The 22,424-nt window shown below is 44.2% G+C and overlaps 1 long non-coding RNA gene across 2 annotated transcripts; it reads left to right on the top strand.

Moving 5' to 3' along the window:
- Nucleotides 1-218: 218 nt before the first annotated feature.
- LOC111768592 (uncharacterized) lies at nt 219-14,818 on the top strand. 2 transcript variants are annotated; one of them, XR_002801033.2, is made up of 3 exons: nt 219-13,536; nt 13,838-13,912; nt 14,039-14,818. It is a non-coding gene; the product is annotated as an uncharacterized lncRNA (long non-coding RNA). The 2 variants fall into 2 exon arrangements; XR_011427969.1 differs by having other exon boundaries at nt 219-13,912.
- The last annotated feature ends 7,606 nt before the right edge of the window (nt 14,819-22,424 follow it).

Here is a 22,424-nt window from a genome sequence, read left to right on the forward strand (position 1 = left end):
AGGAAATTCTTAGTCAGAAACAAAACAACTCAAAAGAAAGTAATTTCTTTGTTCAGGAATTCCCATAGCCTCTCTAACTCTTTGCCTCTCTCCTTTCTCTGTCTCCGTTTCTCTGTTTCTGTCCCTTTGCCTTTCTCAGTTTGCCGCTATTTCTGACACACACCCACACAAGCACGCACACGTACTTCAGTGAGATCCTCCCTCTAGTTTTCATCATCGGCAACCCTGTGCGCTCTGCTCTGTGGCATGGAGCATTCCTGGGGGAATGCAGAGGATGCCAGCCTTCAAGGTAAACTGACTTGTATTTCAAAGGACTGATTATTCAGAATTGTCCCGAGCCTCACAGGGAGGTGCTGAGGAAAGGCAGAGGAAACATTTGGATCCCCAATGGGACGAAGCCACCGGTACAGAGAGGACGATGGTGTCATTGGCGTAGAGCCCAGGAAAGTTCATCACAGAAACAGTGAGTCACGAAAGAATGACCAGCGGCACTGGTGGCTGCTGCCCCTGCTCAGGGCCCATCTCCTTGCCTGGCTGGCCCTTTGGTGCACTCCCTGGGGTTCTGGAGCCAGGCGGGCTTGGACTACAAACTCCAGCCCTGGCCCAAGTTAGAAGGCAAGGCCAAAATAGCAGGAGGATGAGGTGGAGAGAACGGAGAGAGTGGGAGGTTTCCATGACCGTGCCCAGTGATGGGAGTCCAATTTTAGAACCCTCTTAAGCAGGACACTTTAAACTCCTGAAGTCAGGGTTTCCTACACTGGGAGAAAAAAGATTGTTTATAGCTCTGAGGCTAGGTAATGCCCTGATTTCTAATTTAGCACTTTTTTTTTCCATTCTTTCCTATTTCCTCTACCACCTAGCTACCTCCCCAGGGCATTCATAGGAATAATGAGAACATGTGTAATTGCTGTGAGCTCCTTAAAAGGAAAGTGCTATATAAACACGGAGTATTTTTATGTGTGCATATAAAATATATCTTTCTGGCTGGAAGTTTCTTATTCGTGGAGCTAAATGAAACAAGTTTATTTGGAATAGCAGCGATCCCAGAGGACCTGAGGAGTGCAAAAGCTTGTGTTTTGGGAAATATCAGTCAGTATCAGAAACTGTTTCTAGCATTAATTTCTCCCCCCATCTGTGGAGTCTTAGCTTTTACCTTATTCTCTTTGTTTTACCTTAACAAGTCTCGCGGAGGATACTCACACATGGATTCTCAGCATAGATCATAATATGGTTTCAGGTAGTGATGTGCTCGTAAATATTTAACAGCTGACCCCTTTGGGGAGGGAGCCCTAATTTGTAGTTTTTGCCAGTTTTCATAATCTAAGTACTCACCATAGCCAATTTAAAGCTATCAACGTGGTTGATGTGGAGTTGGGGAGAGATGCACAGTGCAACACTGTTAAATGGTTCTCCCACCAGATAGATAAAATAGATGTAAGCAACCTCAAGAGCAGAGGTAACAGTAAAGTAATTACGGGGTGATGAGTTTTGAGAATTTATTACATTTGTTTTTAAGATTATTTAATTATAAGTTTTATGATACGATTTTTCATAATGTTTGCACTAACAACTGGCTTGCAACATTTCAGAAAGTTTAGCAGTTGGCTTCCCCAAGCTGGTATAAGCTGGTCCCAGCACTGTGCTGAGGTGCCGAGGTGTTGAGCTTGGTGTGGTCTTGACTGTGAAGGCCCTGAAGCCTCTGGCTCACTTTGCCAAGCATCTGTTGGATGTTTCCACCTGGATGTCACACTATGACGGTAAAGTAAAGGACTATGAAAATAAATTCCTTATTTTCCCACTAGCATCCCTTTCTGACTTTATCCCAGGTAAAAATCTTAGAGTCACTTGGGCTGGCCCGGTGGCATAGTGGTTAAGTTCTTGTGCTCTGCTTTGGCAGCACCAGGGTTTATGGGTTGGATCCTGGGCGCGGACCTGCGCACCACTCATGCCATGCTGTGGCAGGGTTCCACATCAAAATAGAGGAAGATGGGCACAAATGTTAGCTGAGTGACAATCTTCGTCAAGGAAAAAGAGGAAGATTGGCAACAGATGTTAGCTCAGGGCTAATCTTCCTCACCAAAAAAGAAAAAAAAATTAAAAAATCTTAAAGTCATCTTCTTTCCTCCTTCTCGCTCAGTCTTTACATTTGCTAACCAATTATTATTAATTCTTCCTTTGCAACATCTCTTGCAGCAGTGGTTCTCAAACTCGGCTGCACATTGGAATCACCTGGGGAGCTCTAAATGAATGCTGATGTCTGGGTCCCATCCTACTCATGGAAATCTTGATTTAATTGGTTTGAGGTGCAGCCTGTGCATCATGATTTCAAAAAGCTCCCCAGGTGACTGTAACGCTCAGCCAGGGCTGAGAATCACTGTCCTTTCCATTCTCATCGGCACCCTCTCCTGATACAGGACAAAGGGCTTGGAAGTCCAACAGACTTGGTGTGAATCTTGGCTTTGCCACCTACGAGGGCATGTTTCTTAAATCTGTGAGCTTCACTTTCACCAACTGTAGAGAGGGAATCATAACCCTGATTGCGTACACTTATGTAAAAATGCTGTAGCTCAGGGCTTGACTTAACAAAAGTCAGATTCTTACTTTGTATTTCAGGGGTCTCCTGATTGATCTCGTCTCATGTCTCCCCAGACTGTATATCTCAGGCACGACTGCTAAATGATCATTCTCAAAAGTCAGACCTTTGTTCAAAAAGCTTGAATGGCTCCCCATCAGCTATCTTAAGCCTGGTCCACTCTGCCTCGTACTCACAATCCTCAAGGATCTCACCCCAAGTACCTCTCCAGCCTCCCCTTCTGCCAGGAAGAACTCTCCTGTCTGCAGGTTAGAACACTTCTCTCAGGTTTGCGAATCCCCCAGTGCCTTCCCTCTCATGCCTTTCTTCCCACCGGACACTCTCTTGGAATGCCCTCCCTGTTCCTCACTTCACAACCAACTCACAGCTTCCAGGAAGCCTGTCTTTTCAGGAAGACTGATGGGTGTTTCCTCTTCCCAGGCTCCCTTAGTCCTTGCTCTCCTTATCTCTGGTCTGAACCTTTTGGGCTCCCCTCATTGAATGGAGACATTTACATTTCATATCCTCAGACTGAAGCCACCTAGATGATAGGACTTCTTTTCACCCACAGCCCAGGCTGTCCCTGGGACGTGGTCAGTGAGGGTGGCTAAGTATGCAGAGTGACAATCAGTTTTGTTGTTCGCAGCTGCCATTTTCTGGAGCTGCTCAGATTGGAGGGAGAAGGAAGTGGCTGAGAAATTCTAACATCCCATCCCCACTCTTATAGTGCCTCTTCCCCGCCTCTGCCCTTCCCATCTAAGCCCCATGTGCATCCTGCACCAACTGTACCTCAGCTCCTCCTGGGCATTCAGGGTGATCATCGCTGGGCCTGGACTCTCAATGCAGCAGCTCTGCCCAGGGCCCTGCAAGCCCCTGGCACTCCACCAGTATGGAAATGGGGAGGAAGACGAAGGTCCTTCCTGCCCAGCTCTGGGCCGTCACTACCACTTATCCCTGGGAGCACCATACAGGACAGAGAAAGGCCTTCCGTCAACACTGCATTGTCACCCTAAAGAACATCTGTCTAACACCACCCACAATAAACGTTAATTTTATAGCAGTTGATTTAAATATTGTGTCTAAATGAGAGCAGCTGCCTTTACTTAGGCTGTTCGATGTCCTATTACTGTACAGTAAACATTTTGGATGAGCAGGCCCTAAGTTCTCACTCTCTTGTGTTTTGGCCTCCTGTGTTCAATTTCCTGGCTCAGTTATCACCATCACCATTGACTCAGTTGGCCAAGTTGGAAACCTCAGAACCCCCCTTGACTCCCTTCCTACCTCCCCCTCCAAATCTAATTAGCCATCAAATGCTGTTGACTCTACTTTCTAAATGTCACGTGCCTGTCTCCTCTCTCTTTCTGCCACAATGATCTGATTTCAGGCTTTCATTTTCTCTTCATTGGTCTATGGATGAGCCTCTGACCTTCCCTGTCCGTGTCTCACTTTACTTGCTGCCCGATACAGCTTTATAAAATCTGACAAATCATAGCCATGCTTGAAATCCTGTTTCACCCAAAGAAATAAGTTCAGACCTTTTAGTGTCACACACATGCCTTCACATCCAACCCAACCCACCATGTCAGCCTGATACCCTCCCCATTTCCTCCTCTGAACCTGTGTCCCAGACACACCACACTTCTCAGGGGGTTTTCATGCCTCCATCCGTGCCTTTTGGTCTGCTGTTCTCTCTCCCTGGAATGCCTTTCTTTTCCTTTCTCGCTTAGACATTCCAACTCATCTGTTACGACAGCTCAGAGGTCACCGTCTACACAACCTTCCTTGACTCCCTCTGACAAAATTAATTATTCCTTCTTTGTGTTCCCACGGTCCTTGGTACAAACCTTATTCAGCATTTGGCTCCATTATTTTAATTATTTGTTTTCATGTCTGTCCTCATTTAACCGTGGCTGAGTCATCTCGGTATTCCCCAATGGCCCCACTCGGAAGGAGGAGTTCCACAGATGTTTGTGAATAAACGAGGGCATTTCCTGTCTCCTGTTGTACATGCTCTCTCTTGTCCTCCTTCGTCAGAGATACGCCCATAGACCAAGTGGAGAGAGCTTAGATTAGACAATAATACTCACAAGCATCTTACAAGCTCCGTTGTGTGCCCAGAAAAGACTTCCTCCCAAATCCCACGTGGCAAAGCATGTTGAAGGGAGCCACGGCAGACAGGTGAAAAGTCTACCCTTCACCCTCAGAGAGGCTGTGTTTGGAAAACCCATGTTGATTTTAACTTGAGTATTAGTCACCCATAAAATGCTGCCAGAAATCTCTCTGGGGCTGGCCCAAGTCACAGAACGTGTGCAGATTGTTTTCTAAGCTGCGGTTGTTAAAATAGCAATTCCCTGTGTGCCTCAGGTGTAGAGTTTAGGTTCGTGGTTCACTGGGTATTTTAGGAAAATACGAGCAAACATTCCAATCCTTGCTTTTCTCCCGCACAGTATGTAAGGCTTAGGTTGTTTGTTCACGTGTCTTGGATTTTTCAGAGAACAGATTGCTGATAATGACCGTTCTGTCTCCTGGCCCTCTCCCAAAAGAACCATATTTAAGCTCTTGGTGGATGTGAATGTCCGCAAAACATTACTCTCCAGAATAAGCCCAAGGGTGGTGTTTGGGGACTTTGGAGTCCCTGATAGAGCCAGAGCCCTGGGCCCACATTAGAGATAAAGCCACACTTGGCCATTTTCTGGGAGATGAAGCCAGATTGAAAGAATGAATAAATGAATGAACAGAGGAATCCTTCCTCATAACTTGAAAAAAAGATTTGAAAACCCAACTCTGTCTTTAATGTTATTTTCCCCTTCCATCAGCCTTCTCCCACTCTCCCCTCCAGAGGTTCGCTCGCTTGTTGACTTGGTGAAAGTTTTTCACTAACGTTCACTTTGCCAGATTAACCTTCAGTGTCAGCCAGTAAAAAAGACCATCAACGACCACTGTGCAGGGCTGGAGGCTCGACAGCTCTCTAATGATTTCTGGCCAACACAGAACGAAAAGCACTTTTGAAACAAAAGTAGGAGATGGTCAAGGAATGATGGTAGGGTATAAAATGCGTTCATTCCCTTCCTTCAAGAAAATGATATCTAGGTAGGTTCTTGTTCTTCATCAGGTGGGCACTGTGCTGGAGCTGGGTGCTGGGCAGACGCTGGCGAGGTAGCAAGGTGGTGAACGGGAGGAGGGCTTGCCAGAGTTATGGCTGATTTGTCAGAGCTCTGGCAAGGTGAAGACCATGGATCACAATCATGGAAAGGAGCTGCTCCAACTCCGCGTCAGCAAGTAAACGGCCCAGGAAGCCTCTGGGAATGAGGGCAAAGCAGCTTTGTGTCTGCCTGGGCAGGTATTGGTGACATCTACTTGTCAGAATCTTCAGGAATTAAAGAGCGTACATTAACTAAAACAGATGTGCTTAGAAGTACAAATAAAATTAGCTTACATAAATCAATTAACAAATATTATATCAAATAGTGAAAATGTTGTAGGAATGAATGGCTGAGGTTTGAGGTGTGCTGCCCCTCAGAGGGAGTGAGGCCACCGTCTGCCAACTGGGTGAGTCACTGAGCCAACCTTCTTTCAGTTGCCGTCTCGAGGAGCTCAGAAGCTCTTGCCATCTTGGAAGGTTGTAATCCTGATCCTAAGATAGGAACTGGCAGAGATCTCTTTACTGGCTGTTGCTTGGGACAGAGGTGGAGGTCCTCAGAGGGCCTAGTCTTGGTCACACAACTATATGACAGGGCCAAATCAAACACCCAGATAACAGAGTACAGGGAGTCACATCCCGTATCTCACTGGATCCTCACCACATCCTTCTGAGGGTAGACAGGGCATTTGTTCATTTGTTCATACATTCATTCATTCATTCATCCATCCAGTCAACATTTACTAAGCAATGTGTGCCGAGCTCTGTACTAGGGATTAAGACTGCAAAGAGAGAGACCCTGACTTTAAGATGCTCAGAGGCCAGTAAGCAAGACAGATAAGAATATTAACTATGATACCACAGTGTGAAAACATCAGACTAGAGGTATGTACAGGATGCTATGAGAACACATCAGAGGGGTACTGGGCCCAGCCTGGGAGAGAAGTTCAGACAGGCTTGAGTTGTTCTTGAAGGATGAGTAGGAATGAGTCAAATTACAAGGTGGCAGGAGGTGGGGTTTGGATTCCAGGAAATGGGAATAGTATTTTTAAAGACATGGGGCTGCCTCGTGGCCCAGAGGTTAAAGTTCCACATGTTCCACTTCAATGGCCCAGTTTTGTGGGGTGGGCTCCTGGGCACAGACCTACTCTACCCATCAGCCATGCTGCGGTGGCATCCCACATACAAAATAGAGGAAGATTGGCACAGATGTTAGCTCAGAGTGAATCTTTCTCACCAAAAAAAAAGACATAGAGACATGAAAAAATATGGTAACCAGGAAGCAGCAGATATTTCAGTGTGACTGGAGCAAAATGGGTGGGATTCTAGCAGGAAATAGACTGGAGAGAGAAAGGGGACATAGCATCGAGGACCTTGTGTATAATATTAACGTTTTTAACTTTATTCTGAAGTACTGAGGAGCAGTTGAACACTTTTTTCTTTTTAAATCAACTGTATTGAGGTGTATTTTACGTATAATAAAATGTACCCATTTTAAGCATGCAGTTTGATGACTGTTGACAGACATATATACCTGTGTAACCACAGCCCCAATTAAGATAGAATATCTCCATCTCTCCTAAAAGTTCCTTGTGCCCCTCTTCAGTCAACAGCCTCCCTGCTCCCAGCTCCAGGCAATCGCTGATCTGTTTTCAGTCACAATACATTAATCCTGTCTAGGCTAGAATTTCATGTTGCTAGAATTGTACTGAATGTTCTCTTTTTAAACTCAGTTTCTCTTGCTCAGTATAACGTCTCTGAGATTCATCCATGTTGTGGTGTGTATCAGAAGTTCATTCTTTTTCATTGCTCAAAAAGAGTCCATTTTCTGAGTATACTACAATTTGTTTATCTATTCACCTGTTGATGGACATTTTGGTTTCCAGTTTTGGACTATTATAAAGTTGCTCTGATCCTTTTTGTACAAATCTTTTTGTAGACATGAGTTTTTATTTCTCTTGGGTAAATAATTAGACAAACGTCTAACAAGCACATGAAAAGATGTTCAGCATGATTAGTCATCAAGAAATGCAAATTAAAACCACAATGAGATACCAGTAGACACCCTTTAGCATGGATAAAATGAAAAAGACTGACCACAACAAGTGCTGGTGAGGATGTGGAGGAACTGGAATTCTCATAGTCCTTGTGGGAAAGTGAAATGTTGTATCCACTTTGGAAAACAGTTTGGCAGTTTCTTATATACATAAACATTAACTCAGCAATCCCACTCCTGAGTTTTTAGCCATTAAATAATTTTAAGCAGGGCAGCAATATGAACAGATTTTGCTTTTAAAGGAATACTCTAGCAGCATTGAGGATGATAGATTCTATGTGTTTAGAGAGCCTTCATATAAAATAATTTTTATTGTTGAAAAATCATTCGTTATGTTTAAATATTGTACGTTGGTAATTATTGCCCTATTGTGGATAGTTAGGTAATGTTAAATGTTTCAATATTGGTTATAATTCTGAATAAACTTCTTCATGCACATAACAGTGTTGTTTCTGCTGAATTAGTTCCTTAAAATGAGCCCTTAGGATTATTTTAGTCAATGTTCATTGAGTCAATGTTCTTCAATATCTTTATGTTTTTTGCTGCCAAGTGACATTCTGACTGCCTAAGGATTGTGCCACTCAACACAAGCTATATATTGTTAGTTATTTGTCATAGATCGGGAAAGAGAAGCTCAGATAGATTATGTGAATGAACTAATGCAGGTAGAAAAATACAACAGAGTTTTGAACCAGTGTCCTTGATCTTTGCTTAGTCTAGGAGTTCTTTTTGATTCACACTTGCGCTCACTCAGATCGTTATCTGGAGAACCCCTACTCTGTGCTGTAGACTGCTATTACCAGGGATACAACGAGGAAAATGCATACTTCCTATTTCCAGAGAGCTAATGGTCTACTGCCCTTCCCAGAATCCCTCCTCTTTATCTCCCTGGCATGGATAAAAATCTCAGGTGAACAGACTGAACAACAAAAGAAGGAGAGAAAAAGTGTTAAAGTCATTTACTCGGTCGTAGCTTGGATACTAATTTTTGACCCAGCTTCCAGGACTGTGCTGTGAGATGTGAGGGAAGTGCATCCTGTGTTGTACAGGATATGGCTGGGTCAACCACGTGGGTGGAGGCCTGGGATTAAGAAACCCATCTCAGTGGGGAGTGACTACAGAGATTCAGTGTGAGTTTAAGAAGGAGAGAGTACACCGAGGTGCTCAGTGGGGAGAATGACAGCTTGGAGTAATAACTGAGGGAGTTTGATGGAAGCATTCTGAATTGAGTTCATTTTATTGTGAACGACTCACACTTCTTGAGTTCTTTCTGTGTGGTTGGCATTGTTCTAGGTGCTGGAAGAAAGTAGAAGAAAAAAGCTTTGGGGGCTGGAGATCAAGACGTTCCAGGAAACGTCTGGCACATATCAATGCACGTGAGGTAGGAGGCAGAGTGTGGAGGTGGTGGCGTTTCAGTTTAGTGTGCTCCAGCTCTCTCCCTCCTTCTTTCCCTCTGGATGCCCTTTTCTCTACCCTCTCCCCCACTGCCCCCTCCTGGACCTCCAGGTGCCAAGTTAGCACCGTCGTGTTAGCCCAGCCCCTAGAGGAGGCACCTTGCCCAGGCCTGCACACCTACTTCGGGATCGCAACCACAAATGCCTGCAGGTGCCAGCCAGGTCAGCCACGTGAGTAAAGAAGGATGTTGTGGGGAACCAGTGGTGGGGGCTGCAGAGGACCGGACAGCTGTTACTGCTCCGGGTGATTGATAATAATGATGCTAATGGGGGCTGGCCCCGTGGCCGATGCTGAGGCAGCGTCCCACATGCCACAACTAGAAGAACCCACACGGAAGAATACACAACTATGTACTGGGGGGCTTTGGGGAGAAAAAGGAAAAGAATAAAATCTTTAAAAAAAAAAAAATAATGATGCTAATGAAACAGGACATTGCAAGATGGCCCAAGGTTCCAGGAGGATGGGAAAACCAGTTTTTATTTGAAATCTCACTGTGTTTAAATATTGGAAATCCAGTTAATTTAATCATTTTGGACACCTTGTATTGACCAAATAAAAAAAGACTTTGGACTGAATTCTGCTGGGGGCCTCTCATATGTGCTTCTGTTCTAGGCAATGCCGCTTTCCTTTTTCTTTCTTCTCAAAGCCTGTCTCTCGTTCCTGGGATCTGCTCCCTTAGGACCCAGGGAGCTGACTGGTCAGCTAATTGATTTTCAAGGGTGATAATGGCTTAATAGTGACAAGTTTGCCTTTGCCTTCAGAGCCATCACCTGGAGGTTCTGGGACTGATGGAGAAAATTGAGGCCCTTGCAAGGTGCACGTGGTCATTGGGTGGGCTGGCCCTTTTGGTGCCAGCTTGCATCAAACTATTTGGGCAGCCTGTGGGTTCTGACCATGTCTAGGGTCAGCTCCCTCTTCAAGGGGTCTGGGGACACTCAAGGAATATTCATGAATGGGTTCACTTGGGCCAGGGGCTTGGAATGGAGAAGGGATGGCTCTGGTGGATGGTACCTATGGAAAGACGAGGGTGACTGACCCAGAAGCTCTCTCTGTGCAGCTTAGCTTTAGCACTAAGGTCCTACTGGATTGTCTGATTTGGTAGCCACTAGTCACATGTGGCTATTTAAATTTCAATTAATTAAAATAAAATAAAATTTAAAAAATATAGGTCTTCAGTTGCAGTAGCCACATTTCAAATGCTCAGTAGCTACATTGGGTTGGTGGCTACCATAATAGACAATGCAAATATGGAACATTTCCATCATCACAGAAAGTTCTATTGGACAGCATGGCTGGAACCCCAACCTTATGAGGAAATAGGTGTGGGAGTCAGACTGAGTTTTGGTCCTAGCCCAGCCACTCACTAGCTCTGAGATCTTGGGCAAATTATTTAATTCCTTGGGATCTTGATCCTGTTTCTTAATTGGTCAAATGGAAATGATAGCATGTTCCACAAGATTCCCTTGCGAATTACAGGAAAATACAAATATATTGGCATTACAGTGATTAATAAAGTTAATGAGGTCCACAACCTCCCAGCCAGAATGCTGTCCTGCATGAGGAGAAGAGCTGGGCCTTACACTTGGAAGGAGTCTTTGCTCCGCTCACTAGGGTCCCCAGTCTGGTTCTCAGGTTTTACTGTATTATTTTTGCTTATTAGCATAACTTCAGAAATATTACCTAGGAGCATATAGGCACAGAGGACAAGCAAGAAGGAGGAACTATGATGTGGATGCTCCCCCAAGAGTTGTGTAGTGCACTGTCTGTGCCACTGTCCCAGGCAGGTTTAGGGTTGAATATGCACTTAGGAACAGTGAAAAAAGGAAAACCTGAGAGGTCAGGTGAGCCTGGTTAACAGTGGACATTGGTAATACTGGAAAGCAATAAGGGACCAGATTTCTGCCTAACGTGGTAGGTACTCAAGAAACTCTGGTTTGGGGCCAGCTCCGTGGCCGAGTGATTAAGTTCGCGCGCTCCTCTGCAGTGGCCCAGGGTTCGGATCCTGGGTGCAGACATGGCACCGCTCGTCAGGCCATGTTGAGGTGGCGTCCCACATCCCACAACTAGAAGAACCTACAACTAAGATATACAACTGTGTATGGGGGTGGGGTTTTGGGCAGATAAAGCAGAAAAAAAAAGATTGGCAACAGTTGTTAGCCCAGGTGCCAATCCTTAAAAAAAAAAGGAAGATTGGCAACAGTTGTTAGCCCAGGTGCCAATCTTTAAAAAAAAAAAAAAGAAACTGGTTAAATGAATGAATGAATGAATCAACCATGCAGAGGGTAAAGGCCAACAGGCAGCTTCTGATGATGTTGGATACTCTGCTCATTTCCCCACCAGTGTAAAACCTTGAATTAATGGAGGAGGTGGTTGGGGTGGGGGCAGGATTAGCTTGTAAATAGGATGCAATAAATACAGGGGAGGTATAATAGCCTGTATTTATTGGGCATCAACTATATGCCAAGGATTCTTCATGTTTATCTCTACTCCTTATGAATACCCTGCAAGGTAGGTGTCTTTATCCCCATTTTACAGAAGAATGAGTTGCCCAGTGATGGCTTTATGCTACCATCAGTTGAAGATCCAAGATGGAAACCTAAAGTCCACATTTTTCCTGCTATGCCAAGCTACCCTTAAACAGGTAGTGTATTCTCTCTGAGCAGGCCTGTGTTGCCTGAGTTTTAATCCAAGACGTTGCAATAATCTCTCATCTTCAGGTGGACTCCTGACTTGGCTGATGCTCCTTTTGGTTTAGCTTTGTTGTTAAATTAGTCTGTTCCTGCACAGTACCACTTATATAAGGATTTCACAGCACATTACGATCAAGTGCCTTGAACATACAGTGGCAATGAAGTTGTTTCTCCCAGTTGAAGATGAAAAGACTGCAGCAGAAGGAAGTTATGTGACTCGTTAGAGAATGTAAAGGAGTGAGTCATTGATGGAGCGTGTATGGAAATGAGGCGTTTAGGAGACTGTTAGGGGAACTGATATGGATCCGGGACATACAATAGTAGGCATCTATTGCTGTAGTTGTGAAATTGTTTAATGCTTTTTGCTTCTTCAACTTCAATGCTTATAACTGTATGTCCCAGAATGCAACAAAGCAATGCCAAGAGACTGTAGACCACATGGAACACAGATGTCAATCACAGGTCATTCTGCCTACTAGAGATGAGTTTGTCTTTTTGTGAGGCTACTGGATCCTATTTGTGACCCATGTTTCTACTAACACTTTTGCGGACCCTCTATTTACAAGAGTCTCTACATGGTCAAGGGTGTGAGGAGGAGCGAGCAGTCAGAAAGGTGCAGAGGTCCTTCCTGGACCTTTCCTTTTACGTTTATTAGATGATATCTTTCATTTGCCACATCCTTCCAGCAGATGGGTGGATTACATCCTCCAGGTGAAAGATGAGAGCAGAAGAGCTAATTTGGCTGACTGCTACTTCCTATGGGACCTCAGGTCCTTGTAAGGGGCCCAGCTGCCCCAGTGGTCTATGGTCTCTGGAAAATGGAAATAGAAAAACATCCTGCCCCTACTTTTAACAAACTGTGGAGTTCCTGGCTTATTTTCTAAATCAACATGTTGGTGAATGTACTGATGGAGCTTGGGAGGTGGTGTAGTTTTGAGTGATGAAGTGTGGAAGTGTTTTGAGCCATGGTCACCTGTTAGGCTAGAATTCCCCATGGAGGCCCTCCTCTTTGTGACTTGTATACCTTTATTCTTCCCCCTCCAAACCCCAAATAGACACAGTAATAGAGAAACACCACTAGGCAGACTAATATCTGATAAGTGCTACCCTTATTATCCCAAATGACTTGAGAAAAGAAATTGAAGACATAGTGACTTTTCCATGAATATACTAAGAAGGATGAGGGAAGAGGCAGAGTTTGGTCCTTTTCTGGTCATAGGGAAGGAGAGAGATGGTATGTCTGAAATAATCCATTTTGCTTTTTCCATTTACTGCCTTAAAAAATAAAAGTAAAATATGAACCCACAGATGAGGAAGAGCTCGAGAAAAATAAATGAAATGCTGAGGAATTGGCATACCCCTCCCGAAGAAGGTAGGTTTGCCAGGAATTTTGTGGGGGAAAGAAGAAACAATGCAGTAATACCCATATGCATATCTGTGGAGGCAGGAAATGCTTTTTGAAAATTAAATTTCAAACAGACAGTGATGATTTTGATATTGAGACACTTGGACAGAGAAAACCCAGGACGAATTTCAAAATTTTGCTTTCTAATATTCATCTCCTTTCCTTCCAGGAAGCAAAATTTATGAACTTCAGAATTAAATTCAAAGGATATAGTACTTGGTATGCTGGAAATATTCGCTAGCAAATATGTCAGACTCTAATAAAGATGGGTCTGACATATTTCCATGGGAAAGAAAGGCATCTTGTCTTTTTTATTCTTTCAAATCAGGAATGTGAAATGCATTTCATTAACCCTGACGCATCAGGGGGCCCTCAGCTAACATATTTCATTCAGCAAAAGGGCACAATATACCTTTCTCTCCTATTGCCTGCTTGCTTTGAGAAATCTTTCTGCCCTTCACACACACATGAGAAGCACATCTGAAAGGTCTATAATTTTCCAAACTGTGTCCTCAACCAGGTGAATTGCACAAAGGATCACTCAATCCTTCCAACCGAGGAGAGAAACTGTGATTGGAAAGCTCCCTTCCCAAAGGTAGGCTGTGGAACGGAGGCTTGGGGAAGGTGGGTAGCTTTTGTTGGGACAAGTCATGGAAGCTTTGGGAGCCTTCTGCCCTGTGGTTGATGAAACTGTCATCTGAAATGCTATTCTTTTGACCAGGTGTGCCCCCTGAATTCTGGGATTGCATAATGTGAGTGCAAATGAAAGTCAAGTCAATGAAAGCAGTCAAGGAGGGACAAGAGAGGAGGGAGGGTATTTCCAGAGGAGATTTGAAATGAGATCCCGGGTTGATGAGGCAAAGACATACAGGATGGTTGTTCAAATGACAGGAGCTACAGAAGATGTGCCTCTGTGTTTGTCTTTATGAAGAGAGAAAAGCTTAAACGGACAGGAACACCAAATATTAAAAGTACTATATACAGCACAAAACATTGTTTTAAAATCTGAAAATGCTACAAGAACACAGATTTCACTTTAAATAATTTTGCTGAACATGATTTTCAAAAGTGAATGAGTAATTTTACATGGTATGGTGGTATAGTGGTTGAATTGTGGCCCCCAAAAAGAGTCTCCACGTTCTAACCCCCAGGACCTGTGAATGTGACCTTTTTGGGAAAAAGCATATTTACTAGTGTAATTAAGTTAAAGATATTTAGATGAGATCATCTTAGATTACCTGGGTGGGCCCTAAATCCATTGACAACTGTCCTTATAAGAGATAAAAGAGAAGACAGACACACAGAGCGAGAAGGTGTTGTGAAGAACGGGGCAGAGATTGGAGCGATGCAGCCACAGGGCAAGGAATGCCTGAAGCCACCAGCAGCTGGAAGAAGGATTCTCTCCTAGAGATTTCAGAGGGAGCATGCTCTGCAAACACTTTGATTTTGGACTTCTGGCCTCCAGAACTGTAAGAGAATAAAATTTCCTTGCCGTAAGCCACCCAGTTTGTGCTAATTTATTATGGCAGCCCTAGAAAACTAATGTGGGTGGTTTTAGCAGGGTCTTAGCATCCAGACAGACGTGGTTTTGAATCATGGTCGCTCCTTTTCCTAACCTTTTACAAATCCCTTAGCATCTCTAAATATTAGCTTCTGCCTCTGTGAAACTGGTAAGACAATAGTACCTACCTCATAGGCTGTGGAGAGCAAAGGAGTCAATGTGTGGAAAGGATGGAACACAGTCAAGGTCACATAGTAGGTACTCAGTAGAGGCAGCTGATGGTTATCTCTCTTTCTCCCAAACCATTTGCACTGGTGCTTACACATAACCCACCTGTGCTGGTTAGGAAGCCATGTTCTCTCATCTCCAAACCCGCACTCCTATACTGTGTTCTGTTGGGCTTGGGCTGGGACTTTGCTAACTCCATGTCTCCTTTGCCAATTACTGACACTACAGGAGGTAAGGTGCCACAAAGAGAGGAAGAAGGGACTTATCTTTTCTGTTTGCTTGCTTTTCCTGTCAGCATCACCCCAGCAGTGACCTCTCACCCTGGAAGCAGTATTAGTTCCAGTTGGTAGCAGTTTCCAGCCTCTTTCAATACTCCCAGTACCAGCTCCATCACAAGTGCTCTGAGGTACCAGCACCAGCTGGGCAGTGCTCCCTCCTCAGAAGTCTGAGTCCTATGTCTGAGGGCCCCTTCTGCAAGCCTCTAGGGTCTGCTGACCCCAGCCCCAGAGCTGTTTGTTAGCTACTTACAGTTACTGGCTTTTGTTACCTCCTGGTTCCCTGTTTGCCTTTTCAGCCTCCCTAATACCTGTTCAACCAATTCTCTATATTAAATTCTCTCTGTTAAAGTCACTAGTGAAGTTTCTGTTTTCTGACTGCACCCTGGTGAATACAACACTCTGTGGGTTTCTTGGTTTCCTATGTGTGTGGGAAATGGTTGGTGCAACTGAATGAGCACTGAATTAAAACCAGAAAGACTTAAGTTTGTATCTTGGCTCCTCTACTTTCCAGCTGAGAAATTTTGGCCAAAATACTTGGCTTCTTTGAGAGTCCAATTTTCTTATTTGTGAAATGGGATTAATAATGTGTATCTTGTAGAGTTATGTGTAGTTGAATGAGATAATGTCTAAAAAGTGCCTGGCACTTAACAGATGTTCAAGAGATGTTGGCTATCATTTTATGTGTGTTAGAAATATATCCTTGCATCTAGATATTGCTTATAGCTTCCTCTGCTTCTTACTGTTGAGCTTATGAACTCCTCTGGTCAAGCCTGGACTCTTATTTCAGCTTTCTTGGTTCGTTGAGGGTGTTTGCTCTAGATGAGAGGACTGCTGTTCTGTTGTATTAATTAGCTTGCCCCCAATTGACATAAGAATGAGGAAGTGACAGCTGTGAGTGTGAAAGGAGTTGGCTTTAAAATACACAATAAATTAGGCTGAAAAATAAGACCCCCATTGGGAAGCACCACTGGAATGGTTTTGATAGCCTGGAGTTCACCATTGCTCACTCAGCCCTCTTTCTCACATGGATGTGCTCCTGACTTTCAAAAGCACATCTGGTAAGAGCCTATGATGTCCCTGGGGGTGGTGGAATGTGAATTAAAAATTAAATGAATACAATTTGAGTGGGACTGTTTGCCTAAGACGTAGTCAAAACTCATTTGAAGCCACTTTCATATTTAAAAACTATTTCAGTGTCCAAGAATATGGTCTGCAAGTCACCAAACATTCTCTAGGCACCTGCTGTAGGTCAGGAAACATTCTGTAGGGGTGACCAGAATTAAAGGAAAACAAAAATTGTTGTCTTAGTTGGTATGGAATGTCCAGTATAGTAAGGAGACCAAACTGACAGGCCCAAACACAAATATAATATCTGCATATGCAATTCCTCTAGATACGAGAATTTTCTGGATCTCTCTGGAATATTTCTGAGCTGGCAGGTGCAGGACCTGGGGCATAGTTACCACCGTTGAGAAGTATTTTGCAGAGTCTATTGAGAATTATTTCCCCCATTCTCTCTTCCCAATCACCCTCATTTGACCCCCATGCTCTGACACTGTTGTCAGGCATCATCACATCAGCTCACAGGAGGCTTGATCCATTCCCTTGGCTCCCAGTTACTACCCCTTCTTGACCATCAAAATGTTTCATCCCTACTCTCTTAGGACCCTGCTTTCTTTCTATGAGAACATTCAGTCAGTCAGCTGTATAAACCACAGATAGCACCAGATACTTGGCTAGGCTTATTGACACAAAGGTACATGAACCATAGATCCTGACCTGAAGGAGTTTACAGTCTCAGTAGGAGAGATAGACAGGTGAACAATGTGTATATTAAATGCACAATGATTTTGGGTTCTAGGATGATGAAACACAGAGACGTCATGGCTATTCTAACAAAGGGTGAGAAGGGGTTTCATGGACACTTCAAAATGGATAGTAGTGCAATGCTATTAATTTTAGGGCCTATGAATTTGGAAGGTGAGGAAAGGGAGTTGCAGGTACTACAGCAGAATAGAGGACAGGCAAACCAAATGTACAAGTCTCGAAATACAGGAGCGTGGCGGCTTCTAACCCCAGAGACTGAAAGAGGGAGGAGGGCCATGCAGCGGGTAAAGGAGTTGGTTTGGGAGAAAACACAAGAAAAAGGGTTCTTGCTTTAGCTACCTTTGTTTCACACTTCACAGCCAGGTCCCTGATGTTTCAATCAGGTATTTCATTCTGCTTCCTCTAGTGTCCGTTTATCACAGACTTATCAACTATCGTGTTATGATTGTTGAAAAGGTGCTGCATTTGGAGAACGTGTTCAGGAGAAGCAACCAGGCCCCCTAACCGTCTCACCAGTCAGGATTCTGAAGAAAAGTCTACTGCGCTCCTCCCTACCTTCCCTCCCAGAAAACCAGTTCTGAAACATCCATTGGGCGTCAGCTGAAACATGGTTCCATGCTAGTCACAAAGAGGAATAACTAGTGCTTTTTAACAAACATTTGCTATTTTCCAAGCACGGTGCTAACTGCTTTGGAGGCAAATAAAAATAGAGCACAGTTCCTCCCATTAAGAGCTTGCAATTTTTGTTGGGAAGCAAGATTTATGCATGGATTTTTATATACTATAGTCATGGCCAAGAGAGAAGTATGCAGAGGATGTTTTAGGGGTACAGAGGAGCAGTGCTTCTGGAGCTCCTGGGAAGGCTTCAAGAATTGATGGAGGCTGAGCTGAGTGTTGAAGCGTGAATAAATGGTAGCTACATCCAAAAAAGATGGACAGAAATCCCAGGCTGAGGAAAGAGCATGAGCAAGAGCATGGAAACTTGAAACAACAGAACGCATGTTAGGAGCTACGAGTGCTTTAGCACAAATAGCGCGTAAAGTGTAAGACAAGAAGGGGAGGAGGGGAAACTAGAAGGGTGGAGGCTAGTTCATGCAGCAGGTGAAGCAAAGAGCTTAACTCTCTTCTGTCATGTTGGGAAGCCATAGAATGGTTTTATGTCAGGGTGACATGCTTAGATGTCTAATTGCAGAATCGAAGATGGATCTGAGAGGGGGGGTGGGTGTCAAGGCTGGAAGCAAGGAGTCAATTAGGAGTCTTGTTCCATAGTCCAGGTAAGAGATGCTGAGCTCCTGAGCTAGAAAAGGGGTGGTAGGGGGGAGTGGGGAGGAGGAAACAAGTCTAAGGGCCGCTTAGGAGACAAAAGAAGCAACTGGATTTAGTGAAGGAATGGCTAAAGGAGAGGAGATAAAGGAGAGGCAGGATGAATTAGGTTGAGGCTTGGCTGAATGGTTGCAAGGAGGTTTGATGAACTGAAATAGGAAATATAAGAGGAAGAACAGAATTCTAAGGAAGTGGGGGAGGGCTGTGGTTGCTTGAATATGAAGTGCTTGGAGGGCCTGAAAAAGGGTTTGCTCATCAGGGAGTTTGACATATAATCTGAAACTCCTAAGAGAGCTGGCGTGACTTGTAAGCATCATCAACAAGTGGGTGGGAAATGCAACTGTGACAGTGGCTGGAATCACCCATGAAGAGAAAAACAGGAGAGAGAAAGAAGAACACATTATCCTTCCTTTGAGGGGATATAGTCTATTGGAGGAGAAAGGCTTGTACACAAACAACTGTAATACAAGAAACCACGTCATAATTGCTGTAATTAAAGCAACTGCATTGTCTGGGTCAAATACTGGACGATGTGGTCTCACCACGATCTGATCACAGGCACAATTTTTGAAGGAGAGTTCTGTCAGAAATCCAGTTGCCTTAGTTCTGACAGAGGTACAAAGAGAAATGTTTTTAAGGTGCAGAGTAGGAAGAAATTTATGGAGAAAGAGGAATCTGAGTTTATCCCTGAAAGTGGACTTGGAAAGTCTCAACTCTACCTATATTTAATGTTGTTTTTGTTAAATACTGTGTCATCCTGGAGCCACTAAAAATAGTGCTGGCCTCGGGGGAAAAAAAAATTGAGTCCTGTTGCAAGCACAGACTGGCCAAATTCATAAGATAAGGTATGTTTTTGGGCTCCAGTTCTTTTCTGGACTTCTGGGTCCCTGTAATTTGTACAGCATCGTCATTGCCCACCCTGTGTCAACCCACAGAGACACACCCAAGGGATACAAGAATGAATTCCATTATTCACAAACGTGGTGGGGTCTCAGTTATGTTCAAACTGGAATTCAGAGTCTGTTTATCTATGGGAGAAGTGAGCTATTGACCGGTTAGCAGCCCACCCCCCATATCTGTTTCATGAGTGGTTTTCCGTGAATTTTTTTTTCCTGAAGGGTAATGGAGGAAGTTTAGTGCGCGAGCATCTTAGAGAGAGATGAGAGAAATATGGATGATAGAGAATTGCAACAATGTCTGTCTCTTCTGCTTGGTAATATGAGCCTCAATTTTTTATTATGAAAAATTTGAAATCCTCAGAAAGTCCCAAGAATAGTGTACCATATACTCTTCACTTGGATTCACCAATATTAACATTTTGTAACATTGGCTTCCTCTTTCTCTCTCTCTTCCCGTGTGTATATCATACACAGGTATTTTATTTTTGCTGAACGGCTTGAGAGGTAGTTGTAAGCATCATGAGCTTTTATCCCCACATACTTCATGCTGTATATCTTAGGATAAGGGGCAAGGTTCCACATAACTACAATACAACCTTCACACTCAGAAATTTAACGTTTAGACAACAATATTATCTAATATGCAGCTCTCATTTCAATATCCTCAATGTTCCCACTGAGGTCTTTTATGACCTTTTTTTTTTTTCTTTAAATTTCAGGACCTAATACAAGACCATCCATTGTCTTCAGTTGTCATATCTCTTGGGTCCCCTTTAGTCTCAAGAACAGTGCCCGAATCTTTTGTGGTTTTCCACGACATGGAGATTTTTGAAGGGCCCAGGCCAGTTGCTCAATTTGGATTTTTCTGATTGTTTCCTCATGGCTAGTTTCAAGTTAAACATTCGGTTGAGACTTGTTTTTGAGCTCCCAGGTGAGGGTTAGGGGCAGAACAGGAAGAGCCATGTGACTGGCAACCTGGCCTGGGCAGGGAGCCCTTTCTGATCAGGCGTTTCTCAGCCTGGCTCCAGCGCAGTGAGGGCTGAGCAGGGTCGGTGTGATTGCCAGCTCCAGGGCTTTGCAGTTTGGATATGACCAGGGTCAGTGGCAAAGAGCAGACTCAGGAACAGTGGCTGGAACAGCTGTCAGGGACTTACAAGCGCCCTGCAAGAGCCACAGCAGAGCAGTAGCATCCTTGAAGGGGATGCATCCATGACGTGTGTGGAGATCCCCTGGAGTTCCAGACATACTTGGGATTGGTGTCCTTCACGGTGGAGGTCTCTGTATTGTTGATACTCTTCCTGATTAAACAGTGGGGTAGAATTGTAATAGTCAGGAGAATGTTGGGGTTTACAATCTGGAAAGGAGGAGAAGGTACTCCTTCACAGGTGGGAAATGAATGAATAATTGGAAGAAACTACTAAGATTTTCATTTTCCTGAAAGAAGTAGAGGCCATTGTGGTGGGGGGTGGGGAAAGGGATGGAAATGTACTATTGCCAGAGATCTTAAACAAATTTATTTTTAGTACAATTTTTATTATTAGAGGTTCATGATAAAATAGGAAAGGTACACTCGGATTTCCTTCTAAAGGAGAGATTTCCTGTTCCCGAAAATTCCACTGTCTATTTTGAGAAGCACGTGGGAGGCAAAGAGCGCCTCCTTCTGCGCTCAGCAATGAGACACCAGGTCGTCTGTCTGCCCTCCTTCCTCCTGACCCTGCCCCAAGGGCTGTGAGCATTCATTGCTTCCTGGGCATGGAAGGAAATAAAAGTGGAAACCAAAAGTGGAACACAGAGGAGCGACATCCTTCCTGTTTTGTGGAGCTGGTCCCCTCTAGAAGCACTGGGGTGAGGCAGATCCAGGCTTGGTTTTCGGATGGCAGAGTCTTTTGATCTTAAAGCAGCCTCTGGATCCTGGACATGGTTCAGGCCAGGGGGAATGTAGCTACTGGTTTGTGTAATCATTTGCTCACTCCTAAGACCAAATCCTACCTTGCAGCCGTTAGAATTGTGAACAAAACGTTTCAAAGCAGGAAATTTTTTTTTGTTAAGTTTATCTATTTATTTTTTTATAAAGCAATGATGCCTTCTGCTTGTAAAGCATTTTAGCATTTTCAAAACACTTTCACAAATCGTCAGTTTTCACATTAGCTTCCCAATATAGGGAAAAGAAGGACGCAGCCCACCCTGGAATCCACGACTTCTATTCTGGCTCTTGGCCCAGTGCTCAACCTCTGCCCTCTGCTTTCTCCTCGCAGCAGGTGGGTACCATCTAAAAGGTTTGCTAAGAGAGCTGACTCTTCCAACTTTCACCCTTCAGCCTCCTATGAGTTTTTTCTTCCACCTGGTACCAGGTCTGCATGGAGAGAAGACCAGTAGGCACTAGGGAAAAGCCCGGGGCTCCTTGGGCAGCTGTTGACCCAGAGAGTGGAAGATGCCCCTGAGATTTTCCCCTTTTTGTGAGAACACAAGTTCTCATGTGGTGTGGGAGAGAGTCACCCTGTCTTCTCATGAGACTGCTTGGGAGGAACAAATATGCCCCATGAGATTTATTTTCTTAGACCGATAGAAAATAGATCCATGTTAAACTGAGTTTCAGGCATGGCCCCTGAATCTGGAAGGATGGATTTCAGAAGGTCAGCAAGCTGTTGACACTACCTGCCAGATTTCTGTGGGATGTGTGTGTATGTGTGTGTGTATGTGTGAGTGTGTGTGTGTGTCCTCAGGCAGCTATCAGGTAGTAGCACTGTAAGTGATGCTCCACAAGTCAGAGGACATTTCATGTGCTACTCACAGGAAAGACGTCAGGCTGGAATGCCAGCCTCCACCTACAATTTCAACTAACTTTGGATTGCCATTATCACTTATAAGAGAGGAAGCTTCCCCTGAAGCATTTGTGAAATGCCTGACATGGGAGGCTGGTGAGGGAAGAGGCTTCCCACAGCTCCATGGCAGGGTCCTGTGAGAGCACACCAGGATCTTTCCCCACAGAGGTGAAGCCCTGTGGCTGATGGCTGAGAATGACACTTTAGGACCCACCCCACTTAATTTTCC

This window comes from Equus caballus, chromosome 17, assembly GCF_041296265.1.
Source record: "Equus caballus isolate H_3958 breed thoroughbred chromosome 17, TB-T2T, whole genome shotgun sequence".
NCBI classification, from domain to species: Eukaryota; Metazoa; Chordata; class Mammalia; order Perissodactyla; family Equidae; genus Equus; species Equus caballus.